A 15,140-nucleotide genomic window follows, 5' to 3' on the forward strand; every position below is an offset into this window, starting at 1 on the left:
ATGTCATGTCCCTTAACCCCACGTAACTGCAGAAGAAAGATTTTCTCTTGGTCAGCTGGCTCTAATGCATGTGGATGTCTTTCCAAAAGATGTGCTCTGGCTCAGGCACACGTCATGGGTTGACTGAAGGAACCACTCGGTGACATTCTAGGGTTTGGCTTATACAGCAGGTCAGACTAGATGGACAGAATGGTCTTGTCTAACAGTAGAATCTATGAATTAGTGCATTTTTTTGCTGCTAGGAAGATAACTGGACATATTTTCTCTCATTCACTTTCAGCTGGAATAATTTAAATCCATTCCAAAGGATTTCCTCTTCCATTGCATCTTCAGCACCTTTCATAGCAAACACTCAGTGTTGGCCCACACATTTCCAGTTTCAGCGTGTCCCAGGGTGAGATGTCCATTAAAGGAATTGGCACGCAACTGTGCCTAGCCCAGCTTATGCAGCTCTCTAGGGTGAAGGGAATAAGTGACAAGGAGCAGCATGAGACTGGGGCCCAGGCTGGCAGGGAGATACAAGGGCAGCCTGTGCTCAGCCAGGAGAGAGACCCCAAGGGGAGCAGGCTTGGCAGGGGCTCGGATAGTCCTTTAAAGGTCTGGGACAAGCCAGAAAGGGGCCAGGTTGAGCACTTCGGACAAGGCCCTAGGAGGGAAAGACAGGAACGTTTAGGTGATGGGGCAGATAGTCCAGTTGGTTTAGGCTCCCAGGGCCAGACACCCACAGGTGAAGGTGATTGTCGGGGCTTCTGTCCTTCTTCCCCAGGGTAGGTATGATAGTGGAGAAGACTGATGCCGGAAGGGGGAAGTGAGTTAACCCCAAGGTCACCCACTGAGTTTATATCACAAATGCATACTTGGAAGGATCCAAGAGAAGAAACATGGATTTCCCAGTCTCTTCTTTCTAGGAGTCCCCAGGGCCAAGGTAAAACCCCTGCTGCTCCTTCCCATTCTGCTCACCTCCAAGATGCGCTGGAGTTTGTCTGTGCTGGGGGTTGCTGGATCTAGAGCTCGTCATCCATGTTCTCTGGGCAGTCCTTGCCCAGAGCAGCTCTCTGCAGAGGCCCTGGTGCACACCAGGTTAGGGAACAGCCAAGCTGCTAGGGATGAAAGCTGGGCTTCTGGGCAGAATCCAGGACCCAAATCCCAGGCTGTGGAAAGAAAGGACTGCGCACGGAGGCACAACGTAATGTCCCATAGAGGGAAGAGCCTCTCCCCACCATTTCTTAACCTCATGGGCTGTTCTCATGCTCTGCCAACTGCACCTCTCAGTAGCTCCAGTTGTCTGAGGGAGCAGGGACCAGAGGCCATCCTGCTGTTGGGACAGAGGTGGAGGTTGATGTTCAACCTCCATATGGGTGTTGTCCTTTCTCATGCCCACGGTCAATACGCCATGCAAGGGAAGCTCTCTGGACATGTGATTCCAGCTCCAGAGCCAGGGACAGCTTCAGCTTGCTGGAAGGAGACTGTGTCTGAGACCTTACAGTTGTGGGATGAGACAGACACTAAGATAGGCATGGAAGTTTGGGGAAATGGGGGAGAGGCCGGTGTTGGGCAAGGAGGACAACAACAAGGACCCGAGTCTCCTCCCTGTCAATAACCCCCTGCTCAGCCAATCAGGGTAGAGACTGAGGGGCGGGAGGCTGAGGGTTCTCACCAGAGAGCCCAAAGGATGGCCCAGGTCACTGCGGGGGATCACTGGCCGAGCACTATTTCAGCCCCACATTTTTGGGTGGACCTTCCACAATGGGAGCTGCAGAGCACCCCCAGTGACTTCCCCCGACACACCCCTCCTGGTGGCGGGAGGGGAACAGGGGAAAGGACAAAAGAAGTAAGAGAAGAAGAGAAAGGAGGGAGGGATGGAGGAAAAGATAAAACAAAAAGGACAAACCCTAATGTCCCCAGTGATTCTAAGGGACAAAATCCTAGGTGGGGAATAAAATTCTGCCACCTTAAGCTAGCGTTTTCCAGGCCGAGAATTCAGCTGCCACCAAATGGATCAGACTGAACAGGTTCCAAACCTCTCGGAGGCTCTTACCTTCCAAACAGGGACGTCTGTTTTCTAGTAAAATCAGGAAAAGGAAAGGAGAAAACTCAAAAGAGGTTCCTCCTCGCGCTCACGTACGTAAACCCTAATACTCTCTCAGTCCTCAAAGAGGGACCTCGAGAAGGAGACTTGCTGAAGCAAAGCTACAGGGGTCTCCGAGGTTTCCCTGGCCGCGCGCCCCTGTCCGGCCTGGCTGATGTCAGCATCTCTCTGTGAGGTCACCACCTCCCCACTACCTTTCACCAATAGGCTGAGGTCCTGCAAAAGGCCTTTGTGATGTCACTGCCACACCCACCCCTGGGGTGACCACATGTCCCGATTTTATAGGGACAGTCCCGCTATTTGGGGCTTTTTCTTATATAGGCTCCAATTACCGCCCACTCCCTGTCCCGTTTTTCACACTTGCTATCCGGTCAGCCTACCCACCCATCCCCTGCAGTGCTAATGTCCTGCCGCTGGCTAGACACTTTGGAGGTTTGAGCCTCTCCCTGTGGATCACCCCACTCAATGAGTGTTCATTCTAGGAAGCAAGCCGGCTAGACAGCAAAACATCACAGGCTACTCCCAATGCTACATTCAGTTTTTCAGAAATGAGTAGACTTGATGGCCAGAAGAGACCATTAGAGCATCTAATCTGACCCCCTGTATATCACAGGCCTCCTGTATACCATAATCGCTACCGTTTGGCAAACACATTCCAGAAAGGCATCTAGTCTTCATTAAATGACATCAAGAGATGGAGAATCCACCACTTTCCTTGGTAGCTTGTTCCCGTGGTGAATCATCCTCGCCGTTGAATATTTGTGCTTTATTTGTGATATGAATTGGTCTCTTTTCACCTTCCAGCCATTGGGTCTTGTTATGCCTTTCTCTGCTAGATTAACGAGCCTTTTAATCCCCAGTATTTTCTCTCCATTAAGGCATTTCAACACTTCAGTGAAGTCACCTTTCAATCTGTTTTTTATCAGCTAAACAGGTTGAGCTCTTTCAATCGCTCCCTAGAAGGCATTTTTCTCCAACCCTCAGAACATTTGGTGGCTCTTTGCTGCCCCAGCTCCAATTTCTCAACATCTTTTTCAAAGGAGGACACCAAAACTGGAGGCAGGATTCCAACAGCAGTCTCACTGATGCTGTGTCACCTCCCTATCCTCCTCACAGCTCTGCTCATACGTCGAATGATGGCTTCAGCCCTGTTCCCCACAGCATCACACTGGAAGCTCATGTTGAACGGCTTCTCCACTATGGCCCCTGAATCCTTTTCAGAGTCACTGCTTTCCTGGATATACTTCCCCGTTCTGTAGGTGTGGCCAGCCTGCCTTATTGCTAGGCATAGGACCCTGCATTTGGCTCTGGTCAAACTTGTTTTCTTTGAATGGGGCCAGCTTGCCAAATGAGCCAGATCGCTCTGTATCACTGCCCTCTCCTCATCAGCAATGACCACTCTGCCAGTATTTTGTCACCCACCAGTGATTGTATGTTTTCTCCCAATTCATGGATAAAAATTATTTTAAAAAATTTGCCGTCGAGAGCCTTTTCACAAGCCCTAATACCCAGGACCTGCTCCCCACAGCACAGTGAGACAAGGCCGTCCAGCCCTGCTGGTACATAGGAGATAAGCACAGAACACAGACACCTTTAGGAGCTGTTTTGTCCATAGGCTCTGAACATCATGTGGGGATGTAGTGTAGACAGGTCCCAACTGTGTCTCAGTTTCCCACTCTATAAAATGGGGAGAACAAACAAAACCTTGATTAGCTCTATTTGATAGTGGGGAAACTGAGACACCCAGCGGTGAAGAGACTCGCTCATGGTCCCAAAGCCAGGAATAGAAAATGGCAGCTCTTCTGATAGCCAGTCCTGGGACCTAGCCCAGGTTATCCTGGCCTCACTGCTCTAACTTTAGTCACAGCCTTCATGTCATGTCCCTTAACCCCACGTAACTGCAGAAGAAAGATTTTCTCTTGGTCAGCTGGCTCTAATGCATGTGGATGTCTTTCCAAAAGATGTGCTCTGGCTCAGGCACACGTCATGGGTTGACTGAAGGAACCACTCGGTGACATTCTAGGGTTTGGCTTATACAGCAGGTCAGACTAGATGGACAGAATGGTCTTGTCTAACAGTAGAATCTATGAATTAGTGCATTTTTTTGCTGCTAGGAAGATAACTGGACATATTTTCTCTCATTCACTTTCAGCTGGAATAATTTAAATCCATTCCAAAGGATTTCCTCTTCCATTGCATCTTCAGCACCTTTCATAGCAAACACTCAGTGTTGGCCCACACATTTCCAGTTTCAGCGTGTCCCAGGGTGAGATGTCCATTAAAGGAATTGGCACGCAACTGTGCCTAGCCCAGCTTATGCAGCTCTCTAGGGTGAAGGGAATAAGTGACAAGGAGCAGCATGAGACTGGGGCCCAGGCTGGCAGGGAGATACAAGGGCAGCCTGTGCTCAGCCAGGAGAGAGACCCCAAGGGGAGCAGGCTTGGCAGGGGCTCGGATAGTCCTTTAAAGGTCTGGGACAAGCCAGAAAGGGGCCAGGTTGAGCACTTCGGACAAGGCCCTAGGAGGGAAAGACAGGAACGTTTAGGTGATGGGGCAGATAGTCCAGTTGGTTTAGGCTCCCAGGGCCAGACACCCACAGGTGAAGGTGATTGTCGGGGCTTCTGTCCTTCTTCCCCAGGGTAGGTATGATAGTGGAGAAGACTGATGCCGGAAGGGGGAAGTGAGTTAACCCCAAGGTCACCCACTGAGTTTATATCACAAATGCATACTTGGAAGGATCCAAGAGAAGAAACATGGATTTCCCAGTCTCTTCTTTCTAGGAGTCCCCAGGGCCAAGGTAAAACCCCTGCTGCTCCTTCCCATTCTGCTCACCTCCAAGATGCGCTGGAGTTTGTCTGTGCTGGGGGTTGCTGGATCTAGAGCTCGTCATCCATGTTCTCTGGGCAGTCCTTGCCCAGAGCAGCTCTCTGCAGAGGCCCTGGTGCACACCAGGTTAGGGAACAGCCAAGCTGCTAGGGATGAAAGCTGGGCTTCTGGGCAGAATCCAGGACCCAAATCCCAGGCTGTGGAAAGAAAGGACTGCGCACGGAGGCACAACGTAATGTCCCATAGAGGGAAGAGCCTCTCCCCACCATTTCTTAACCTCATGGGCTGTTCTCATGCTCTGCCAACTGCACCTCTCAGTAGCTCCAGTTGTCTGAGGGAGCAGGGACCAGAGGCCATCCTGCTGTTGGGACAGAGGTGGAGGTTGATGTTCAACCTCCATATGGGTGTTGTCCTTTCTCATGCCCACGGTCAATACGCCATGCAAGGGAAGCTCTCTGGACATGTGATTCCAGCTCCAGAGCCAGGGACAGCTTCAGCTTGCTGGAAGGAGACTGTGTCTGAGACCTTACAGTTGTGGGATGAGACAGACACTAAGATAGGCATGGAAGTTTGGGGAAATGGGGGAGAGGCCGGTGTTGGGCAAGGAGGACAACAACAAGGACCCGAGTCTCCTCCCTGTCAATAACCCCCTGCTCAGCCAATCAGGGTAGAGACTGAGGGGCGGGAGGCTGAGGGTTCTCACCAGAGAGCCCAAAGGATGGCCCAGGTCACTGCGGGGGATCACTGGCCGAGCACTATTTCAGCCCCACATTTTTGGGTGGACCTTCCACAATGGGAGCTGCAGAGCACCCCCAGTGACTTCCCCCGACACACCCCTCCTGGTGGCGGGAGGGGAACAGGGGAAAGGACAAAAGAAGTAAGAGAAGAAGAGAAAGGAGGGAGGGATGGAGGAAAAGATAAAACAAAAAGGACAAACCCTAATGTCCCCAGTGATTCTAAGGGACAAAATCCTAGGTGGGGAATAAAATTCTGCCACCTTAAGCTAGCGTTTTCCAGGCCGAGAATTCAGCTGCCACCAAATGGATCAGACTGAACAGGTTCCAAACCTCTCGGAGGCTCTTACCTTCCAAACAGGGACGTCTGTTTTCTAGTAAAATCAGGAAAAGGAAAGGAGAAAACTCAAAAGAGGTTCCTCCTCGCGCTCACGTACGTAAACCCTAATACTCTCTCAGTCCTCAAAGAGGGACCTCGAGAAGGAGACTTGCTGAAGCAAAGCTACAGGGGTCTCCGAGGTTTCCCTGGCCGCGCGCCCCTGTCCTGCCTGGCTGATGTCAGCATCTCTCTGTGAGGTCACCACCTCCCCACTACCTTTCACCAATAGGCTGAGGTCCTGCAAAAGGCCTTTGTGATGTCACTGCCACACCCACCCCTGGGGTGACCACATGTCCCGATTTTATAGGGACAGTCCCGCTATTTGGGGCTTTTTCTTATATAGGCTCCAATTACCGCCCACTCCCTGTCCCGTTTTTCACACTTGCTATCCGGTCAGCCTACCCACCCATCCCCTGCAGTGCTAATGTCCTGCCGCTGGCTAGACACTTTGGAGGTTTGAGCCTCTCCCTGTGGATCACCCCACTCAATGAGTGTTCATTCTAGGAAGCAAGCCGGCTAGACAGCAAAACATCACAGGCTACTCCCAATGCTACATTCAGTTTTTCAGAAATGAGTAGACTTGATGGCCAGAAGAGACCATTAGAGCATCTAATCTGACCCCCTGTATATCACAGGCCTCCTGTATACCATAATCGCTACCGTTTGGCAAACACATTCCAGAAAGGCATCTAGTCTTCATTAAATGACATCAAGAGATGGAGAATCCACCACTTTCCTTGGTAGCTTGTTCCCGTGGTGAATCATCCTCGCCGTTGAATATTTGTGCTTTATTTGTGATATGAATTGGTCTCTTTTCACCTTCCAGCCATTGGGTCTTGTTATGCCTTTCTCTGCTAGATTAACGAGCCTTTTAATCCCCAGTATTTTCTCTCCATTAAGGCATTTCAACACTTCAGTGAAGTCACCTTTCAATCTGTTTTTTATCAGCTAAACAGGTTGAGCTCTTTCAATCGCTCCCTAGAAGGCATTTTTCTCCAACCCTCAGAACATTTGGTGGCTCTTTGCTGCCCCAGCTCCAATTTCTCAACATCTTTTTCAAAGGAGGACACCAAAACTGGAGGCAGGATTCCAACAGCAGTCTCACTGATGCTGTGTCACCTCCCTATCCTCCTCACAGCTCTGCTCATACGTCGAATGATGGCTTCAGCCCTGTTCCCCACAGCATCACACTGGAAGCTCATGTTGAACGGCTTCTCCACTATGGCCCCTGAATCCTTTTCAGAGTCACTGCTTTCCTGGATATACTTCCCCGTTCTGTAGGTGTGGCCAGCCTGCCTTATTGCTAGGCATAGGACCCTGCATTTGGCTCTGGTCAAACTTGTTTTCTTTGAATGGGGCCAGCTTGCCAAATGAGCCAGATCGCTCTGTATCACTGCCCTCTCCTCATCAGCAATGACCACTCTGCCAGTATTTTGTCACCCACCAGTGATTGTATGTTTTCTCCCAATTCATGGATAAAAATTATTTTAAAAAATTTGTCGTCGAGAGCCTTTTCACAAGCCCTAATACCCAGGACCTGCTCCCCACAGCACAGTGAGACAAGGCCGTCCAGCCCTGCTGGTACATAGGAGATAAGCACAGAACACAGACACCTTTAGGAGCTGTTTTGTCCATAGGCTCTGAACATCATGTGGGGATGTAGTGTAGACAGGTCCCAACTGTGTCTCAGTTTCCCACTCTATAAAATGGGGAGAACAAACAAAACCTTGATTAGCTCTATTTGATAGTGGGGAAACTGAGACACCCAGCGGTGAAGAGACTCGCTCATGGTCCCAAAGCCAGGAATAGAAAATGGCAGCTCTTCTGATAGCCAGTCCTGGGACCTAGCCCAGGTTATCCTGGCCTCACTGCTCTAACTTTAGTCACAGCCTTCATGTCATGTCCCTTAACCCCACGTAACTGCAGAAGAAAGATTTTCTCTTGGTCAGCTGGCTCTAATGCATGTGGATGTCTTTCCAAAAGATGTGCTCTGGCTCAGGCACACGTCATGGGTTGACTGAAGGAACCACTCGGTGACATTCTAGGGTTTGGGTTATACAGCAGGTCAGACTAGATGGACAGAATGGTCTTGTCTAACAGTAGAATCTATGAATTAGTGCATTTTTTTGCTGCTAGGAAGATAACTGGACATATTTTCTCTCATTCACTTTCAGCTGGAATAATTTAAATCCATTCCAAAGGATTTCCTCTTCCATTGCATCTTCAGCACCTTTCATAGCAAACACTCAGTGTTGGCCCACACATTTCCAGTTTCAGCGTGTCCCAGGGTGAGATGTCCATTAAAGGAATTGGCACGCAACTGTGCCTAGCCCAGCTTATGCAGCTCTCTAGGGTGAAGGGAATAAGTGACAAGGAGCAGCATGAGACTGGGGCCCAGGCTGGCAGGGAGATACAAGGGCAGCCTGTGCTCAGCCAGGAGAGAGACCCCAAGGGGAGCAGGCTTGGCAGGGGCTCGGATAGTCCTTTAAAGGTCTGGGACAAGCCAGAAAGGGGCCAGGTTGAGCACTTCGGACAAGGCCCTAGGAGGGAAAGACAGGAACGTTTAGGTGATGGGGCAGATAGGCTCCCAGGGCCAGACACCCACAGGTGAAGGTGATTGTCGGGGCTTCTGTCCTTCTTCCCCAGGGTAGGTATGATAGTGGAGAAGACTGATGCCGGAAGGGGGAAGTGAGTTAACCCCAAGGTCACCCACTGAGTTTATATCACAAATGCATACTTGGAAGGATCCAAGAGAAGAAACATGGATTTCCCAGTCTCTTCTTTCTAGGAGTCCCCAGGGCCAAGGTAAAACCCCTGCTGCTCCTTCCCATTCTGCTCACCTCCAAGATGCGCTGGAGTTTGTCTGTGCTGGGGGTTGCTGGATCTAGAGCTCGTCATCCATGTTCTCTGGGCAGTCCTTGCCCAGAGCAGCTCTCTGCAGAGGCCCTGGTGCACACCAGGTTAGGGAACAGCCAAGCTGCTAGGGATGAAAGCTGGGCTTCTGGGCAGAATCCAGGACCCAAATCCCAGGCTGTGGAAAGAAAGGACTGCGCACGGAGGCACAACGTAATGTCCCATAGAGGGAAGAGCCTCTCCCCACCATTTCTTAACCTCATGGGCTGTTCTCATGCTCTGCCAACTGCACCTCTCAGTAGCTCCAGTTGTCTGAGGGAGCAGGGACCAGAGGCCATCCTGCTGTTGGGACAGAGGTGGAGGTTGATGTTCAACCTCCATATGGGTGTTGTCCTTTCTCATGCCCACGGTCAATACGCCATGCAAGGGAAGCTCTCTGGACATGTGATTCCAGCTCCAGAGCCAGGGACAGCTTCAGCTTGCTGGAAGGAGACTGTGTCTGAGACCTTACAGTTGTGGGATGAGACAGACACTAAGATAGGCATGGAAGTTTGGGGAAATGGGGGAGAGGCCGGTGTTGGGCAAGGAGGACAACAACAAGGACCCGAGTCTCCTCCCTGTCAATAACCCCCTGCTCAGCCAATCAGGGTAGAGACTGAGGGGCGGGAGGCTGAGGGTTCTCACCAGAGAGCCCAAAGGATGGCCCAGGTCACTGCGGGGGATCACTGGCCGAGCACTATTTCAGCCCCACATTTTTGGGTGGACCTTCCACAATGGGAGCTGCAGAGCACCCCCAGTGACTTCCCCCGACACACCCCTCCTGGTGGCGGGAGGGGAACAGGGGAAAGGACAAAAGAAGTAAGAGAAGAAGAGAAAGGAGGGAGGGATGGAGGAAAAGATAAAACAAAAAGGACAAACCCTAATGTCCCCAGTGATTCTAAGGGACAAAATCCTAGGTGGGGAATAAAATTCTGCCACCTTAAGCTAGCGTTTTCCAGGCCGAGAATTCAGCTGCCACCAAATGGATCAGACTGAACAGGTTCCAAACCTCTCGGAGGCTCTTACCTTCCAAACAGGGACGTCTGTTTTCTAGTAAAATCAGGAAAAGGAAAGGAGAAAACTCAAAAGAGGTTCCTCCTCGCGCTCACGTACGTAAACCCTAATACTCTCTCAGTCCTCAAAGAGGGACCTCGAGAAGGAGACTTGCTGAAGCAAAGCTACAGGGGTCTCCGAGGTTTCCCTGGCCGCGCGCCCCTGTCCTGCCTGGCTGATGTCAGCATCTCTCTGTGAGGTCACCACCTCCCCACTACCTTTCACCAATAGGCTGAGGTCCTGCAAAAGGCCTTTGTGATGTCACTGCCACACCCACCCCTGGGGTGACCACATGTCCCGATTTTATAGGGACAGTCCCGCTATTTGGGGCTTTTTCTTATATAGGCTCCAATTACCGCCCACTCCCTGTCCCGTTTTTCACACTTGCTATCCGGTCAGCCTACCCACCCATCCCCTGCAGTGCTAATGTCCTGCCGCTGGCTAGACACTTTGGAGGTTTGAGCCTCTCCCTGTGGATCACCCCACTCAATGAGTGTTCATTCTAGGAAGCAAGCCGGCTAGACAGCAAAACATCACAGGCTACTCCCAATGCTACATTCAGTTTTTCAGAAATGAGTAGACTTGATGGCCAGAAGAGACCATTAGAGCATCTAATCTGACCCCCTGTATATCACAGGCCTCCTGTATACCATAATCGCTACCGTTTGGCAAACACATTCCAGAAAGGCATCTAGTCTTCATTAAATGACATCAAGAGATGGAGAATCCACCACTTTCCTTGGTAGCTTGTTCCCGTGGTGAATCATCCTCGCCGTTGAATATTTGTGCTTTATTTGTGATATGAATTGGTCTCTTTTCACCTTCCAGCCATTGGGTCTTGTTATGCCTTTCTCTGCTAGATTAACGAGCCTTTTAATCCCCAGTATTTTCTCTCCATTAAGGCATTTCAACACTTCAGTGAAGTCACCTTTCAATCTGTTTTTTATCAGCTAAACAGGTTGAGCTCTTTCAATCGCTCCCTAGAAGGCATTTTTCTCCAACCCTCAGAACATTTGGTGGCTCTTTGCTGCCCCAGCTCCAATTTCTCAACATCTTTTTCAAAGGAGGACACCAAAACTGGAGGCAGGATTCCAACAGCAGTCTCACTGATGCTGTGTCACCTCCCTATCCTCCTCACAGCTCTGCTCATACGTCGAATGATGGCTTCAGCCCTGTTCCCCACAGCATCACACTGGAAGCTCATGTTGAACGGCTTCTCCACTATGGCCCCTGAATCCTTTTCAGAGTCACTGCTTTCCTGGATATACTTCCCCGTTCTGTAGGTGTGGCCAGCCTGCCTTATTGCTAGGCATAGGACCCTGCATTTGGCTCTGGTCAAACTTGTTTTCTTTGAATGGGGCCAGCTTGCCAAATGAGCCAGATCGCTCTGTATCACTGCCCTCTCCTCATCAGCAATGACCACTCTGCCAGTATTTTGTCACCCACCAGTGATTGTATGTTTTCTCCCAATTCATGGATAAAAATTATTTTAAAAAATTTGTCGTCGAGAGCCTTTTCACAAGCCCTAATACCCAGGACCTGCTCCCCACAGCACAGTGAGACAAGGCCGTCCAGCCCTGCTGGTACATAGGAGATAAGCACAGAACACAGACACCTTTAGGAGCTGTTTTGTCCATAGGCTCTGAACATCATGTGGGGATGTAGTGTAGACAGGTCCCAACTGTGTCTCAGTTTCCCACTCTATAAAATGGGGAGAACAAACAAAACCTTGATTAGCTCTATTTGATAGTGGGGAAACTGAGACACCCAGCGGTGAAGAGACTCGCTCATGGTCCCAAAGCCAGGAATAGAAAATGGCAGCTCTTCTGATAGCCAGTCCTGGGACCTAGCCCAGGTTATCCTGGCCTCACTGCTCTAACTTTAGTCACAGCCTTCATGTCATGTCCCTTAACCCCACGTAACTGCAGAAGAAAGATTTTCTCTTGGTCAGCTGGCTCTAATGCATGTGGATGTCTTTCCAAAAGATGTGCTCTGGCTCAGGCACACGTCATGGGTTGACTGAAGGAACCACTCGGTGACATTCTAGGGTTTGGGTTATACAGCAGGTCAGACTAGATGGACAGAATGGTCTTGTCTAACAGTAGAATCTATGAATTAGTGCATTTTTTTGCTGCTAGGAAGATAACTGGACATATTTTCTCTCATTCACTTTCAGCTGGAATAATTTAAATCCATTCCAAAGGATTTCCTCTTCCATTGCATCTTCAGCACCTTTCATAGCAAACACTCAGTGTTGGCCCACACATTTCCAGTTTCAGCGTGTCCCAGGGTGAGATGTCCATTAAAGGAATTGGCACGCAACTGTGCCTAGCCCAGCTTATGCAGCTCTCTAGGGTGAAGGGAATAAGTGACAAGGAGCAGCATGAGACTGGGGCCCAGGCTGGCAGGGAGATACAAGGGCAGCCTGTGCTCAGCCAGGAGAGAGACCCCAAGGGGAGCAGGCTTGGCAGGGGCTCGGATAGTCCTTTAAAGGTCTGGGACAAGCCAGAAAGGGGCCAGGTTGAGCACTTCGGACAAGGCCCTAGGAGGGAAAGACAGGAACGTTTAGGTGATGGGGCAGATAGGCTCCCAGGGCCAGACACCCACAGGTGAAGGTGATTGTCGGGGCTTCTGTCCTTCTTCCCCAGGGTAGGTATGATAGTGGAGAAGACTGATGCCGGAAGGGGGAAGTGAGTTAACCCCAAGGTCACCCACTGAGTTTATATCACAAATGCATACTTGGAAGGATCCAAGAGAAGAAACATGGATTTCCCAGTCTCTTCTTTCTAGGAGTCCCCAGGGCCAAGGTAAAACCCCTGCTGCTCCTTCCCATTCTGCTCACCTCCAAGATGCGCTGGAGTTTGTCTGTGCTGGGGGTTGCTGGATCTAGAGCTCGTCATCCATGTTCTCTGGGCAGTCCTTGCCCAGAGCAGCTCTCTGCAGAGGCCCTGGTGCACACCAGGTTAGGGAACAGCCAAGCTGCTAGGGATGAAAGCTGGGCTTCTGGGCAGAATCCAGGACCCAAATCCCAGGCTGTGGAAAGAAAGGACTGCGCACGGAGGCACAACGTAATGTCCCATAGAGGGAAGAGCCTCTCCCCACCATTTCTTAACCTCATGGGCTGTTCTCATGCTCTGCCAACTGCACCTCTCAGTAGCTCCAGTTGTCTGAGGGAGCAGGGACCAGAGGCCATCCTGCTGTTGGGACAGAGGTGGAGGTTGATGTTCAACCTCCATATGGGTGTTGTCCTTTCTCATGCCCACGGTCAATACGCCATGCAAGGGAAGCTCTCTGGACATGTGATTCCAGCTCCAGAGCCAGGGACAGCTTCAGCTTGCTGGAAGGAGACTGTGTCTGAGACCTTACAGTTGTGGGATGAGACAGACACTAAGATAGGCATGGAAGTTTGGGGAAATGGGGGAGAGGCCGGTGTTGGGCAAGGAGGACAACAACAAGGACCCGAGTCTCCTCCCTGTCAATAACCCCCTGCTCAGCCAATCAGGGTAGAGACTGAGGGGCGGGAGGCTGAGGGTTCTCACCAGAGAGCCCAAAGGATGGCCCAGGTCACTGCGGGGGATCACTGGCCGAGCACTATTTCAGCCCCACATTTTTGGGTGGACCTTCCACAATGGGAGCTGCAGAGCACCCCCAGTGACTTCCCCCGACACACCCCTCCTGGTGGCGGGAGGGGAACAGGGGAAAGGACAAAAGAAGTAAGAGAAGAAGAGAAAGGAGGGAGGGATGGAGGAAAAGATAAAACAAAAAGGACAAACCCTAATGTCCCCAGTGATTCTAAGGGACAAAATCCTAGGTGGGGAATAAAATTCTGCCACCTTAAGCTAGCGTTTTCCAGGCCGAGAATTCAGCTGCCACCAAATGGATCAGACTGAACAGGTTCCAAACCTCTCGGAGGCTCTTACCTTCCAAACAGGGACGTCTGTTTTCTAGTAAAATCAGGAAAAGGAAAGGAGAAAACTCAAAAGAGGTTCCTCCTCGCGCTCACGTACGTAAACCCTAATACTCTCTCAGTCCTCAAAGAGGGACCTCGAGAAGGAGACTTGCTGAAGCAAAGCTACAGGGGTCTCCGAGGTTTCCCTGGCCGCGCGCCCCTGTCCTGCCTGGCTGATGTCAGCATCTCTCTGTGAGGTCACCACCTCCCCACTACCTTTCACCAATAGGCTGAGGTCCTGCAAAAGGCCTTTGTGATGTCACTGCCACACCCACCCCTGGGGTGACCACATGTCCCGATTTTATAGGGACAGTCCCGCTATTTGGGGCTTTTTCTTATATAGGCTCCAATTACCGCCCACTCCCTGTCCCGTTTTTCACACTTGCTATCCGGTCAGCCTACCCACCCATCCCCTGCAGTGCTAATGTCCTGCCGCTGGCTAGACACTTTGGAGGTTTGAGCCTCTCCCTGTGGATCACCCCACTCAATGAGTGTTCATTCTAGGAAGCAAGCCGGCTAGACAGCAAAACATCACAGGCTACTCCCAATGCTACATTCAGTTTTTCAGAAATGAGTAGACTTGATGGCCAGAAGAGACCATTAGAGCATCTAATCTGACCCCCTGTATATCACAGGCCTCCTGTATACCATAATCGCTACCGTTTGGCAAACACATTCCAGAAAGGCATCTAGTCTTCATTAAATGACATCAAGAGATGGAGAATCCACCACTTTCCTTGGTAGCTTGTTCCCGTGGTGAATCATCCTCGCCGTTGAATATTTGTGCTTTATTTGTGATATGAATTGGTCTCTTTTCACCTTCCAGCCATTGGGTCTTGTTATGCCTTTCTCTGCTAGATTAACGAGCCTTTTAATCCCCAGTATTTTCTCTCCATTAAGGCATTTCAACACTTCAGTGAAGTCACCTTTCAATCTGTTTTTTATCAGCTAAACAGGTTGAGCTCTTTCAATCGCTCCCTAGAAGGCATTTTTCTCCAACCCTCAGAACATTTGGTGGCTCTTTGCTGCCCCAGCTCCAATTTCTCAACATCTTTTTCAAAGGAGGACACCAAAACTGGAGGCAGGATTCCAACAGCAGTCTCACTGATGCTGTGTCACCTCCCTATCCTCCTCACAGCTCTGCTCATACGTCGAATGATGGCTTCAGCCCTGTTCCCCACAGCATCACACTGGAAGCTCATGTTGAACGGCTTCTCC

Source organism: Lepidochelys olivacea (genome assembly GCF_965140295.1).
Source record: "Lepidochelys olivacea isolate rLepOli2 genome assembly, chromosome: 2".
Classification (NCBI taxonomy): Eukaryota; Metazoa; Chordata; order Testudines; family Cheloniidae; genus Lepidochelys; species Lepidochelys olivacea.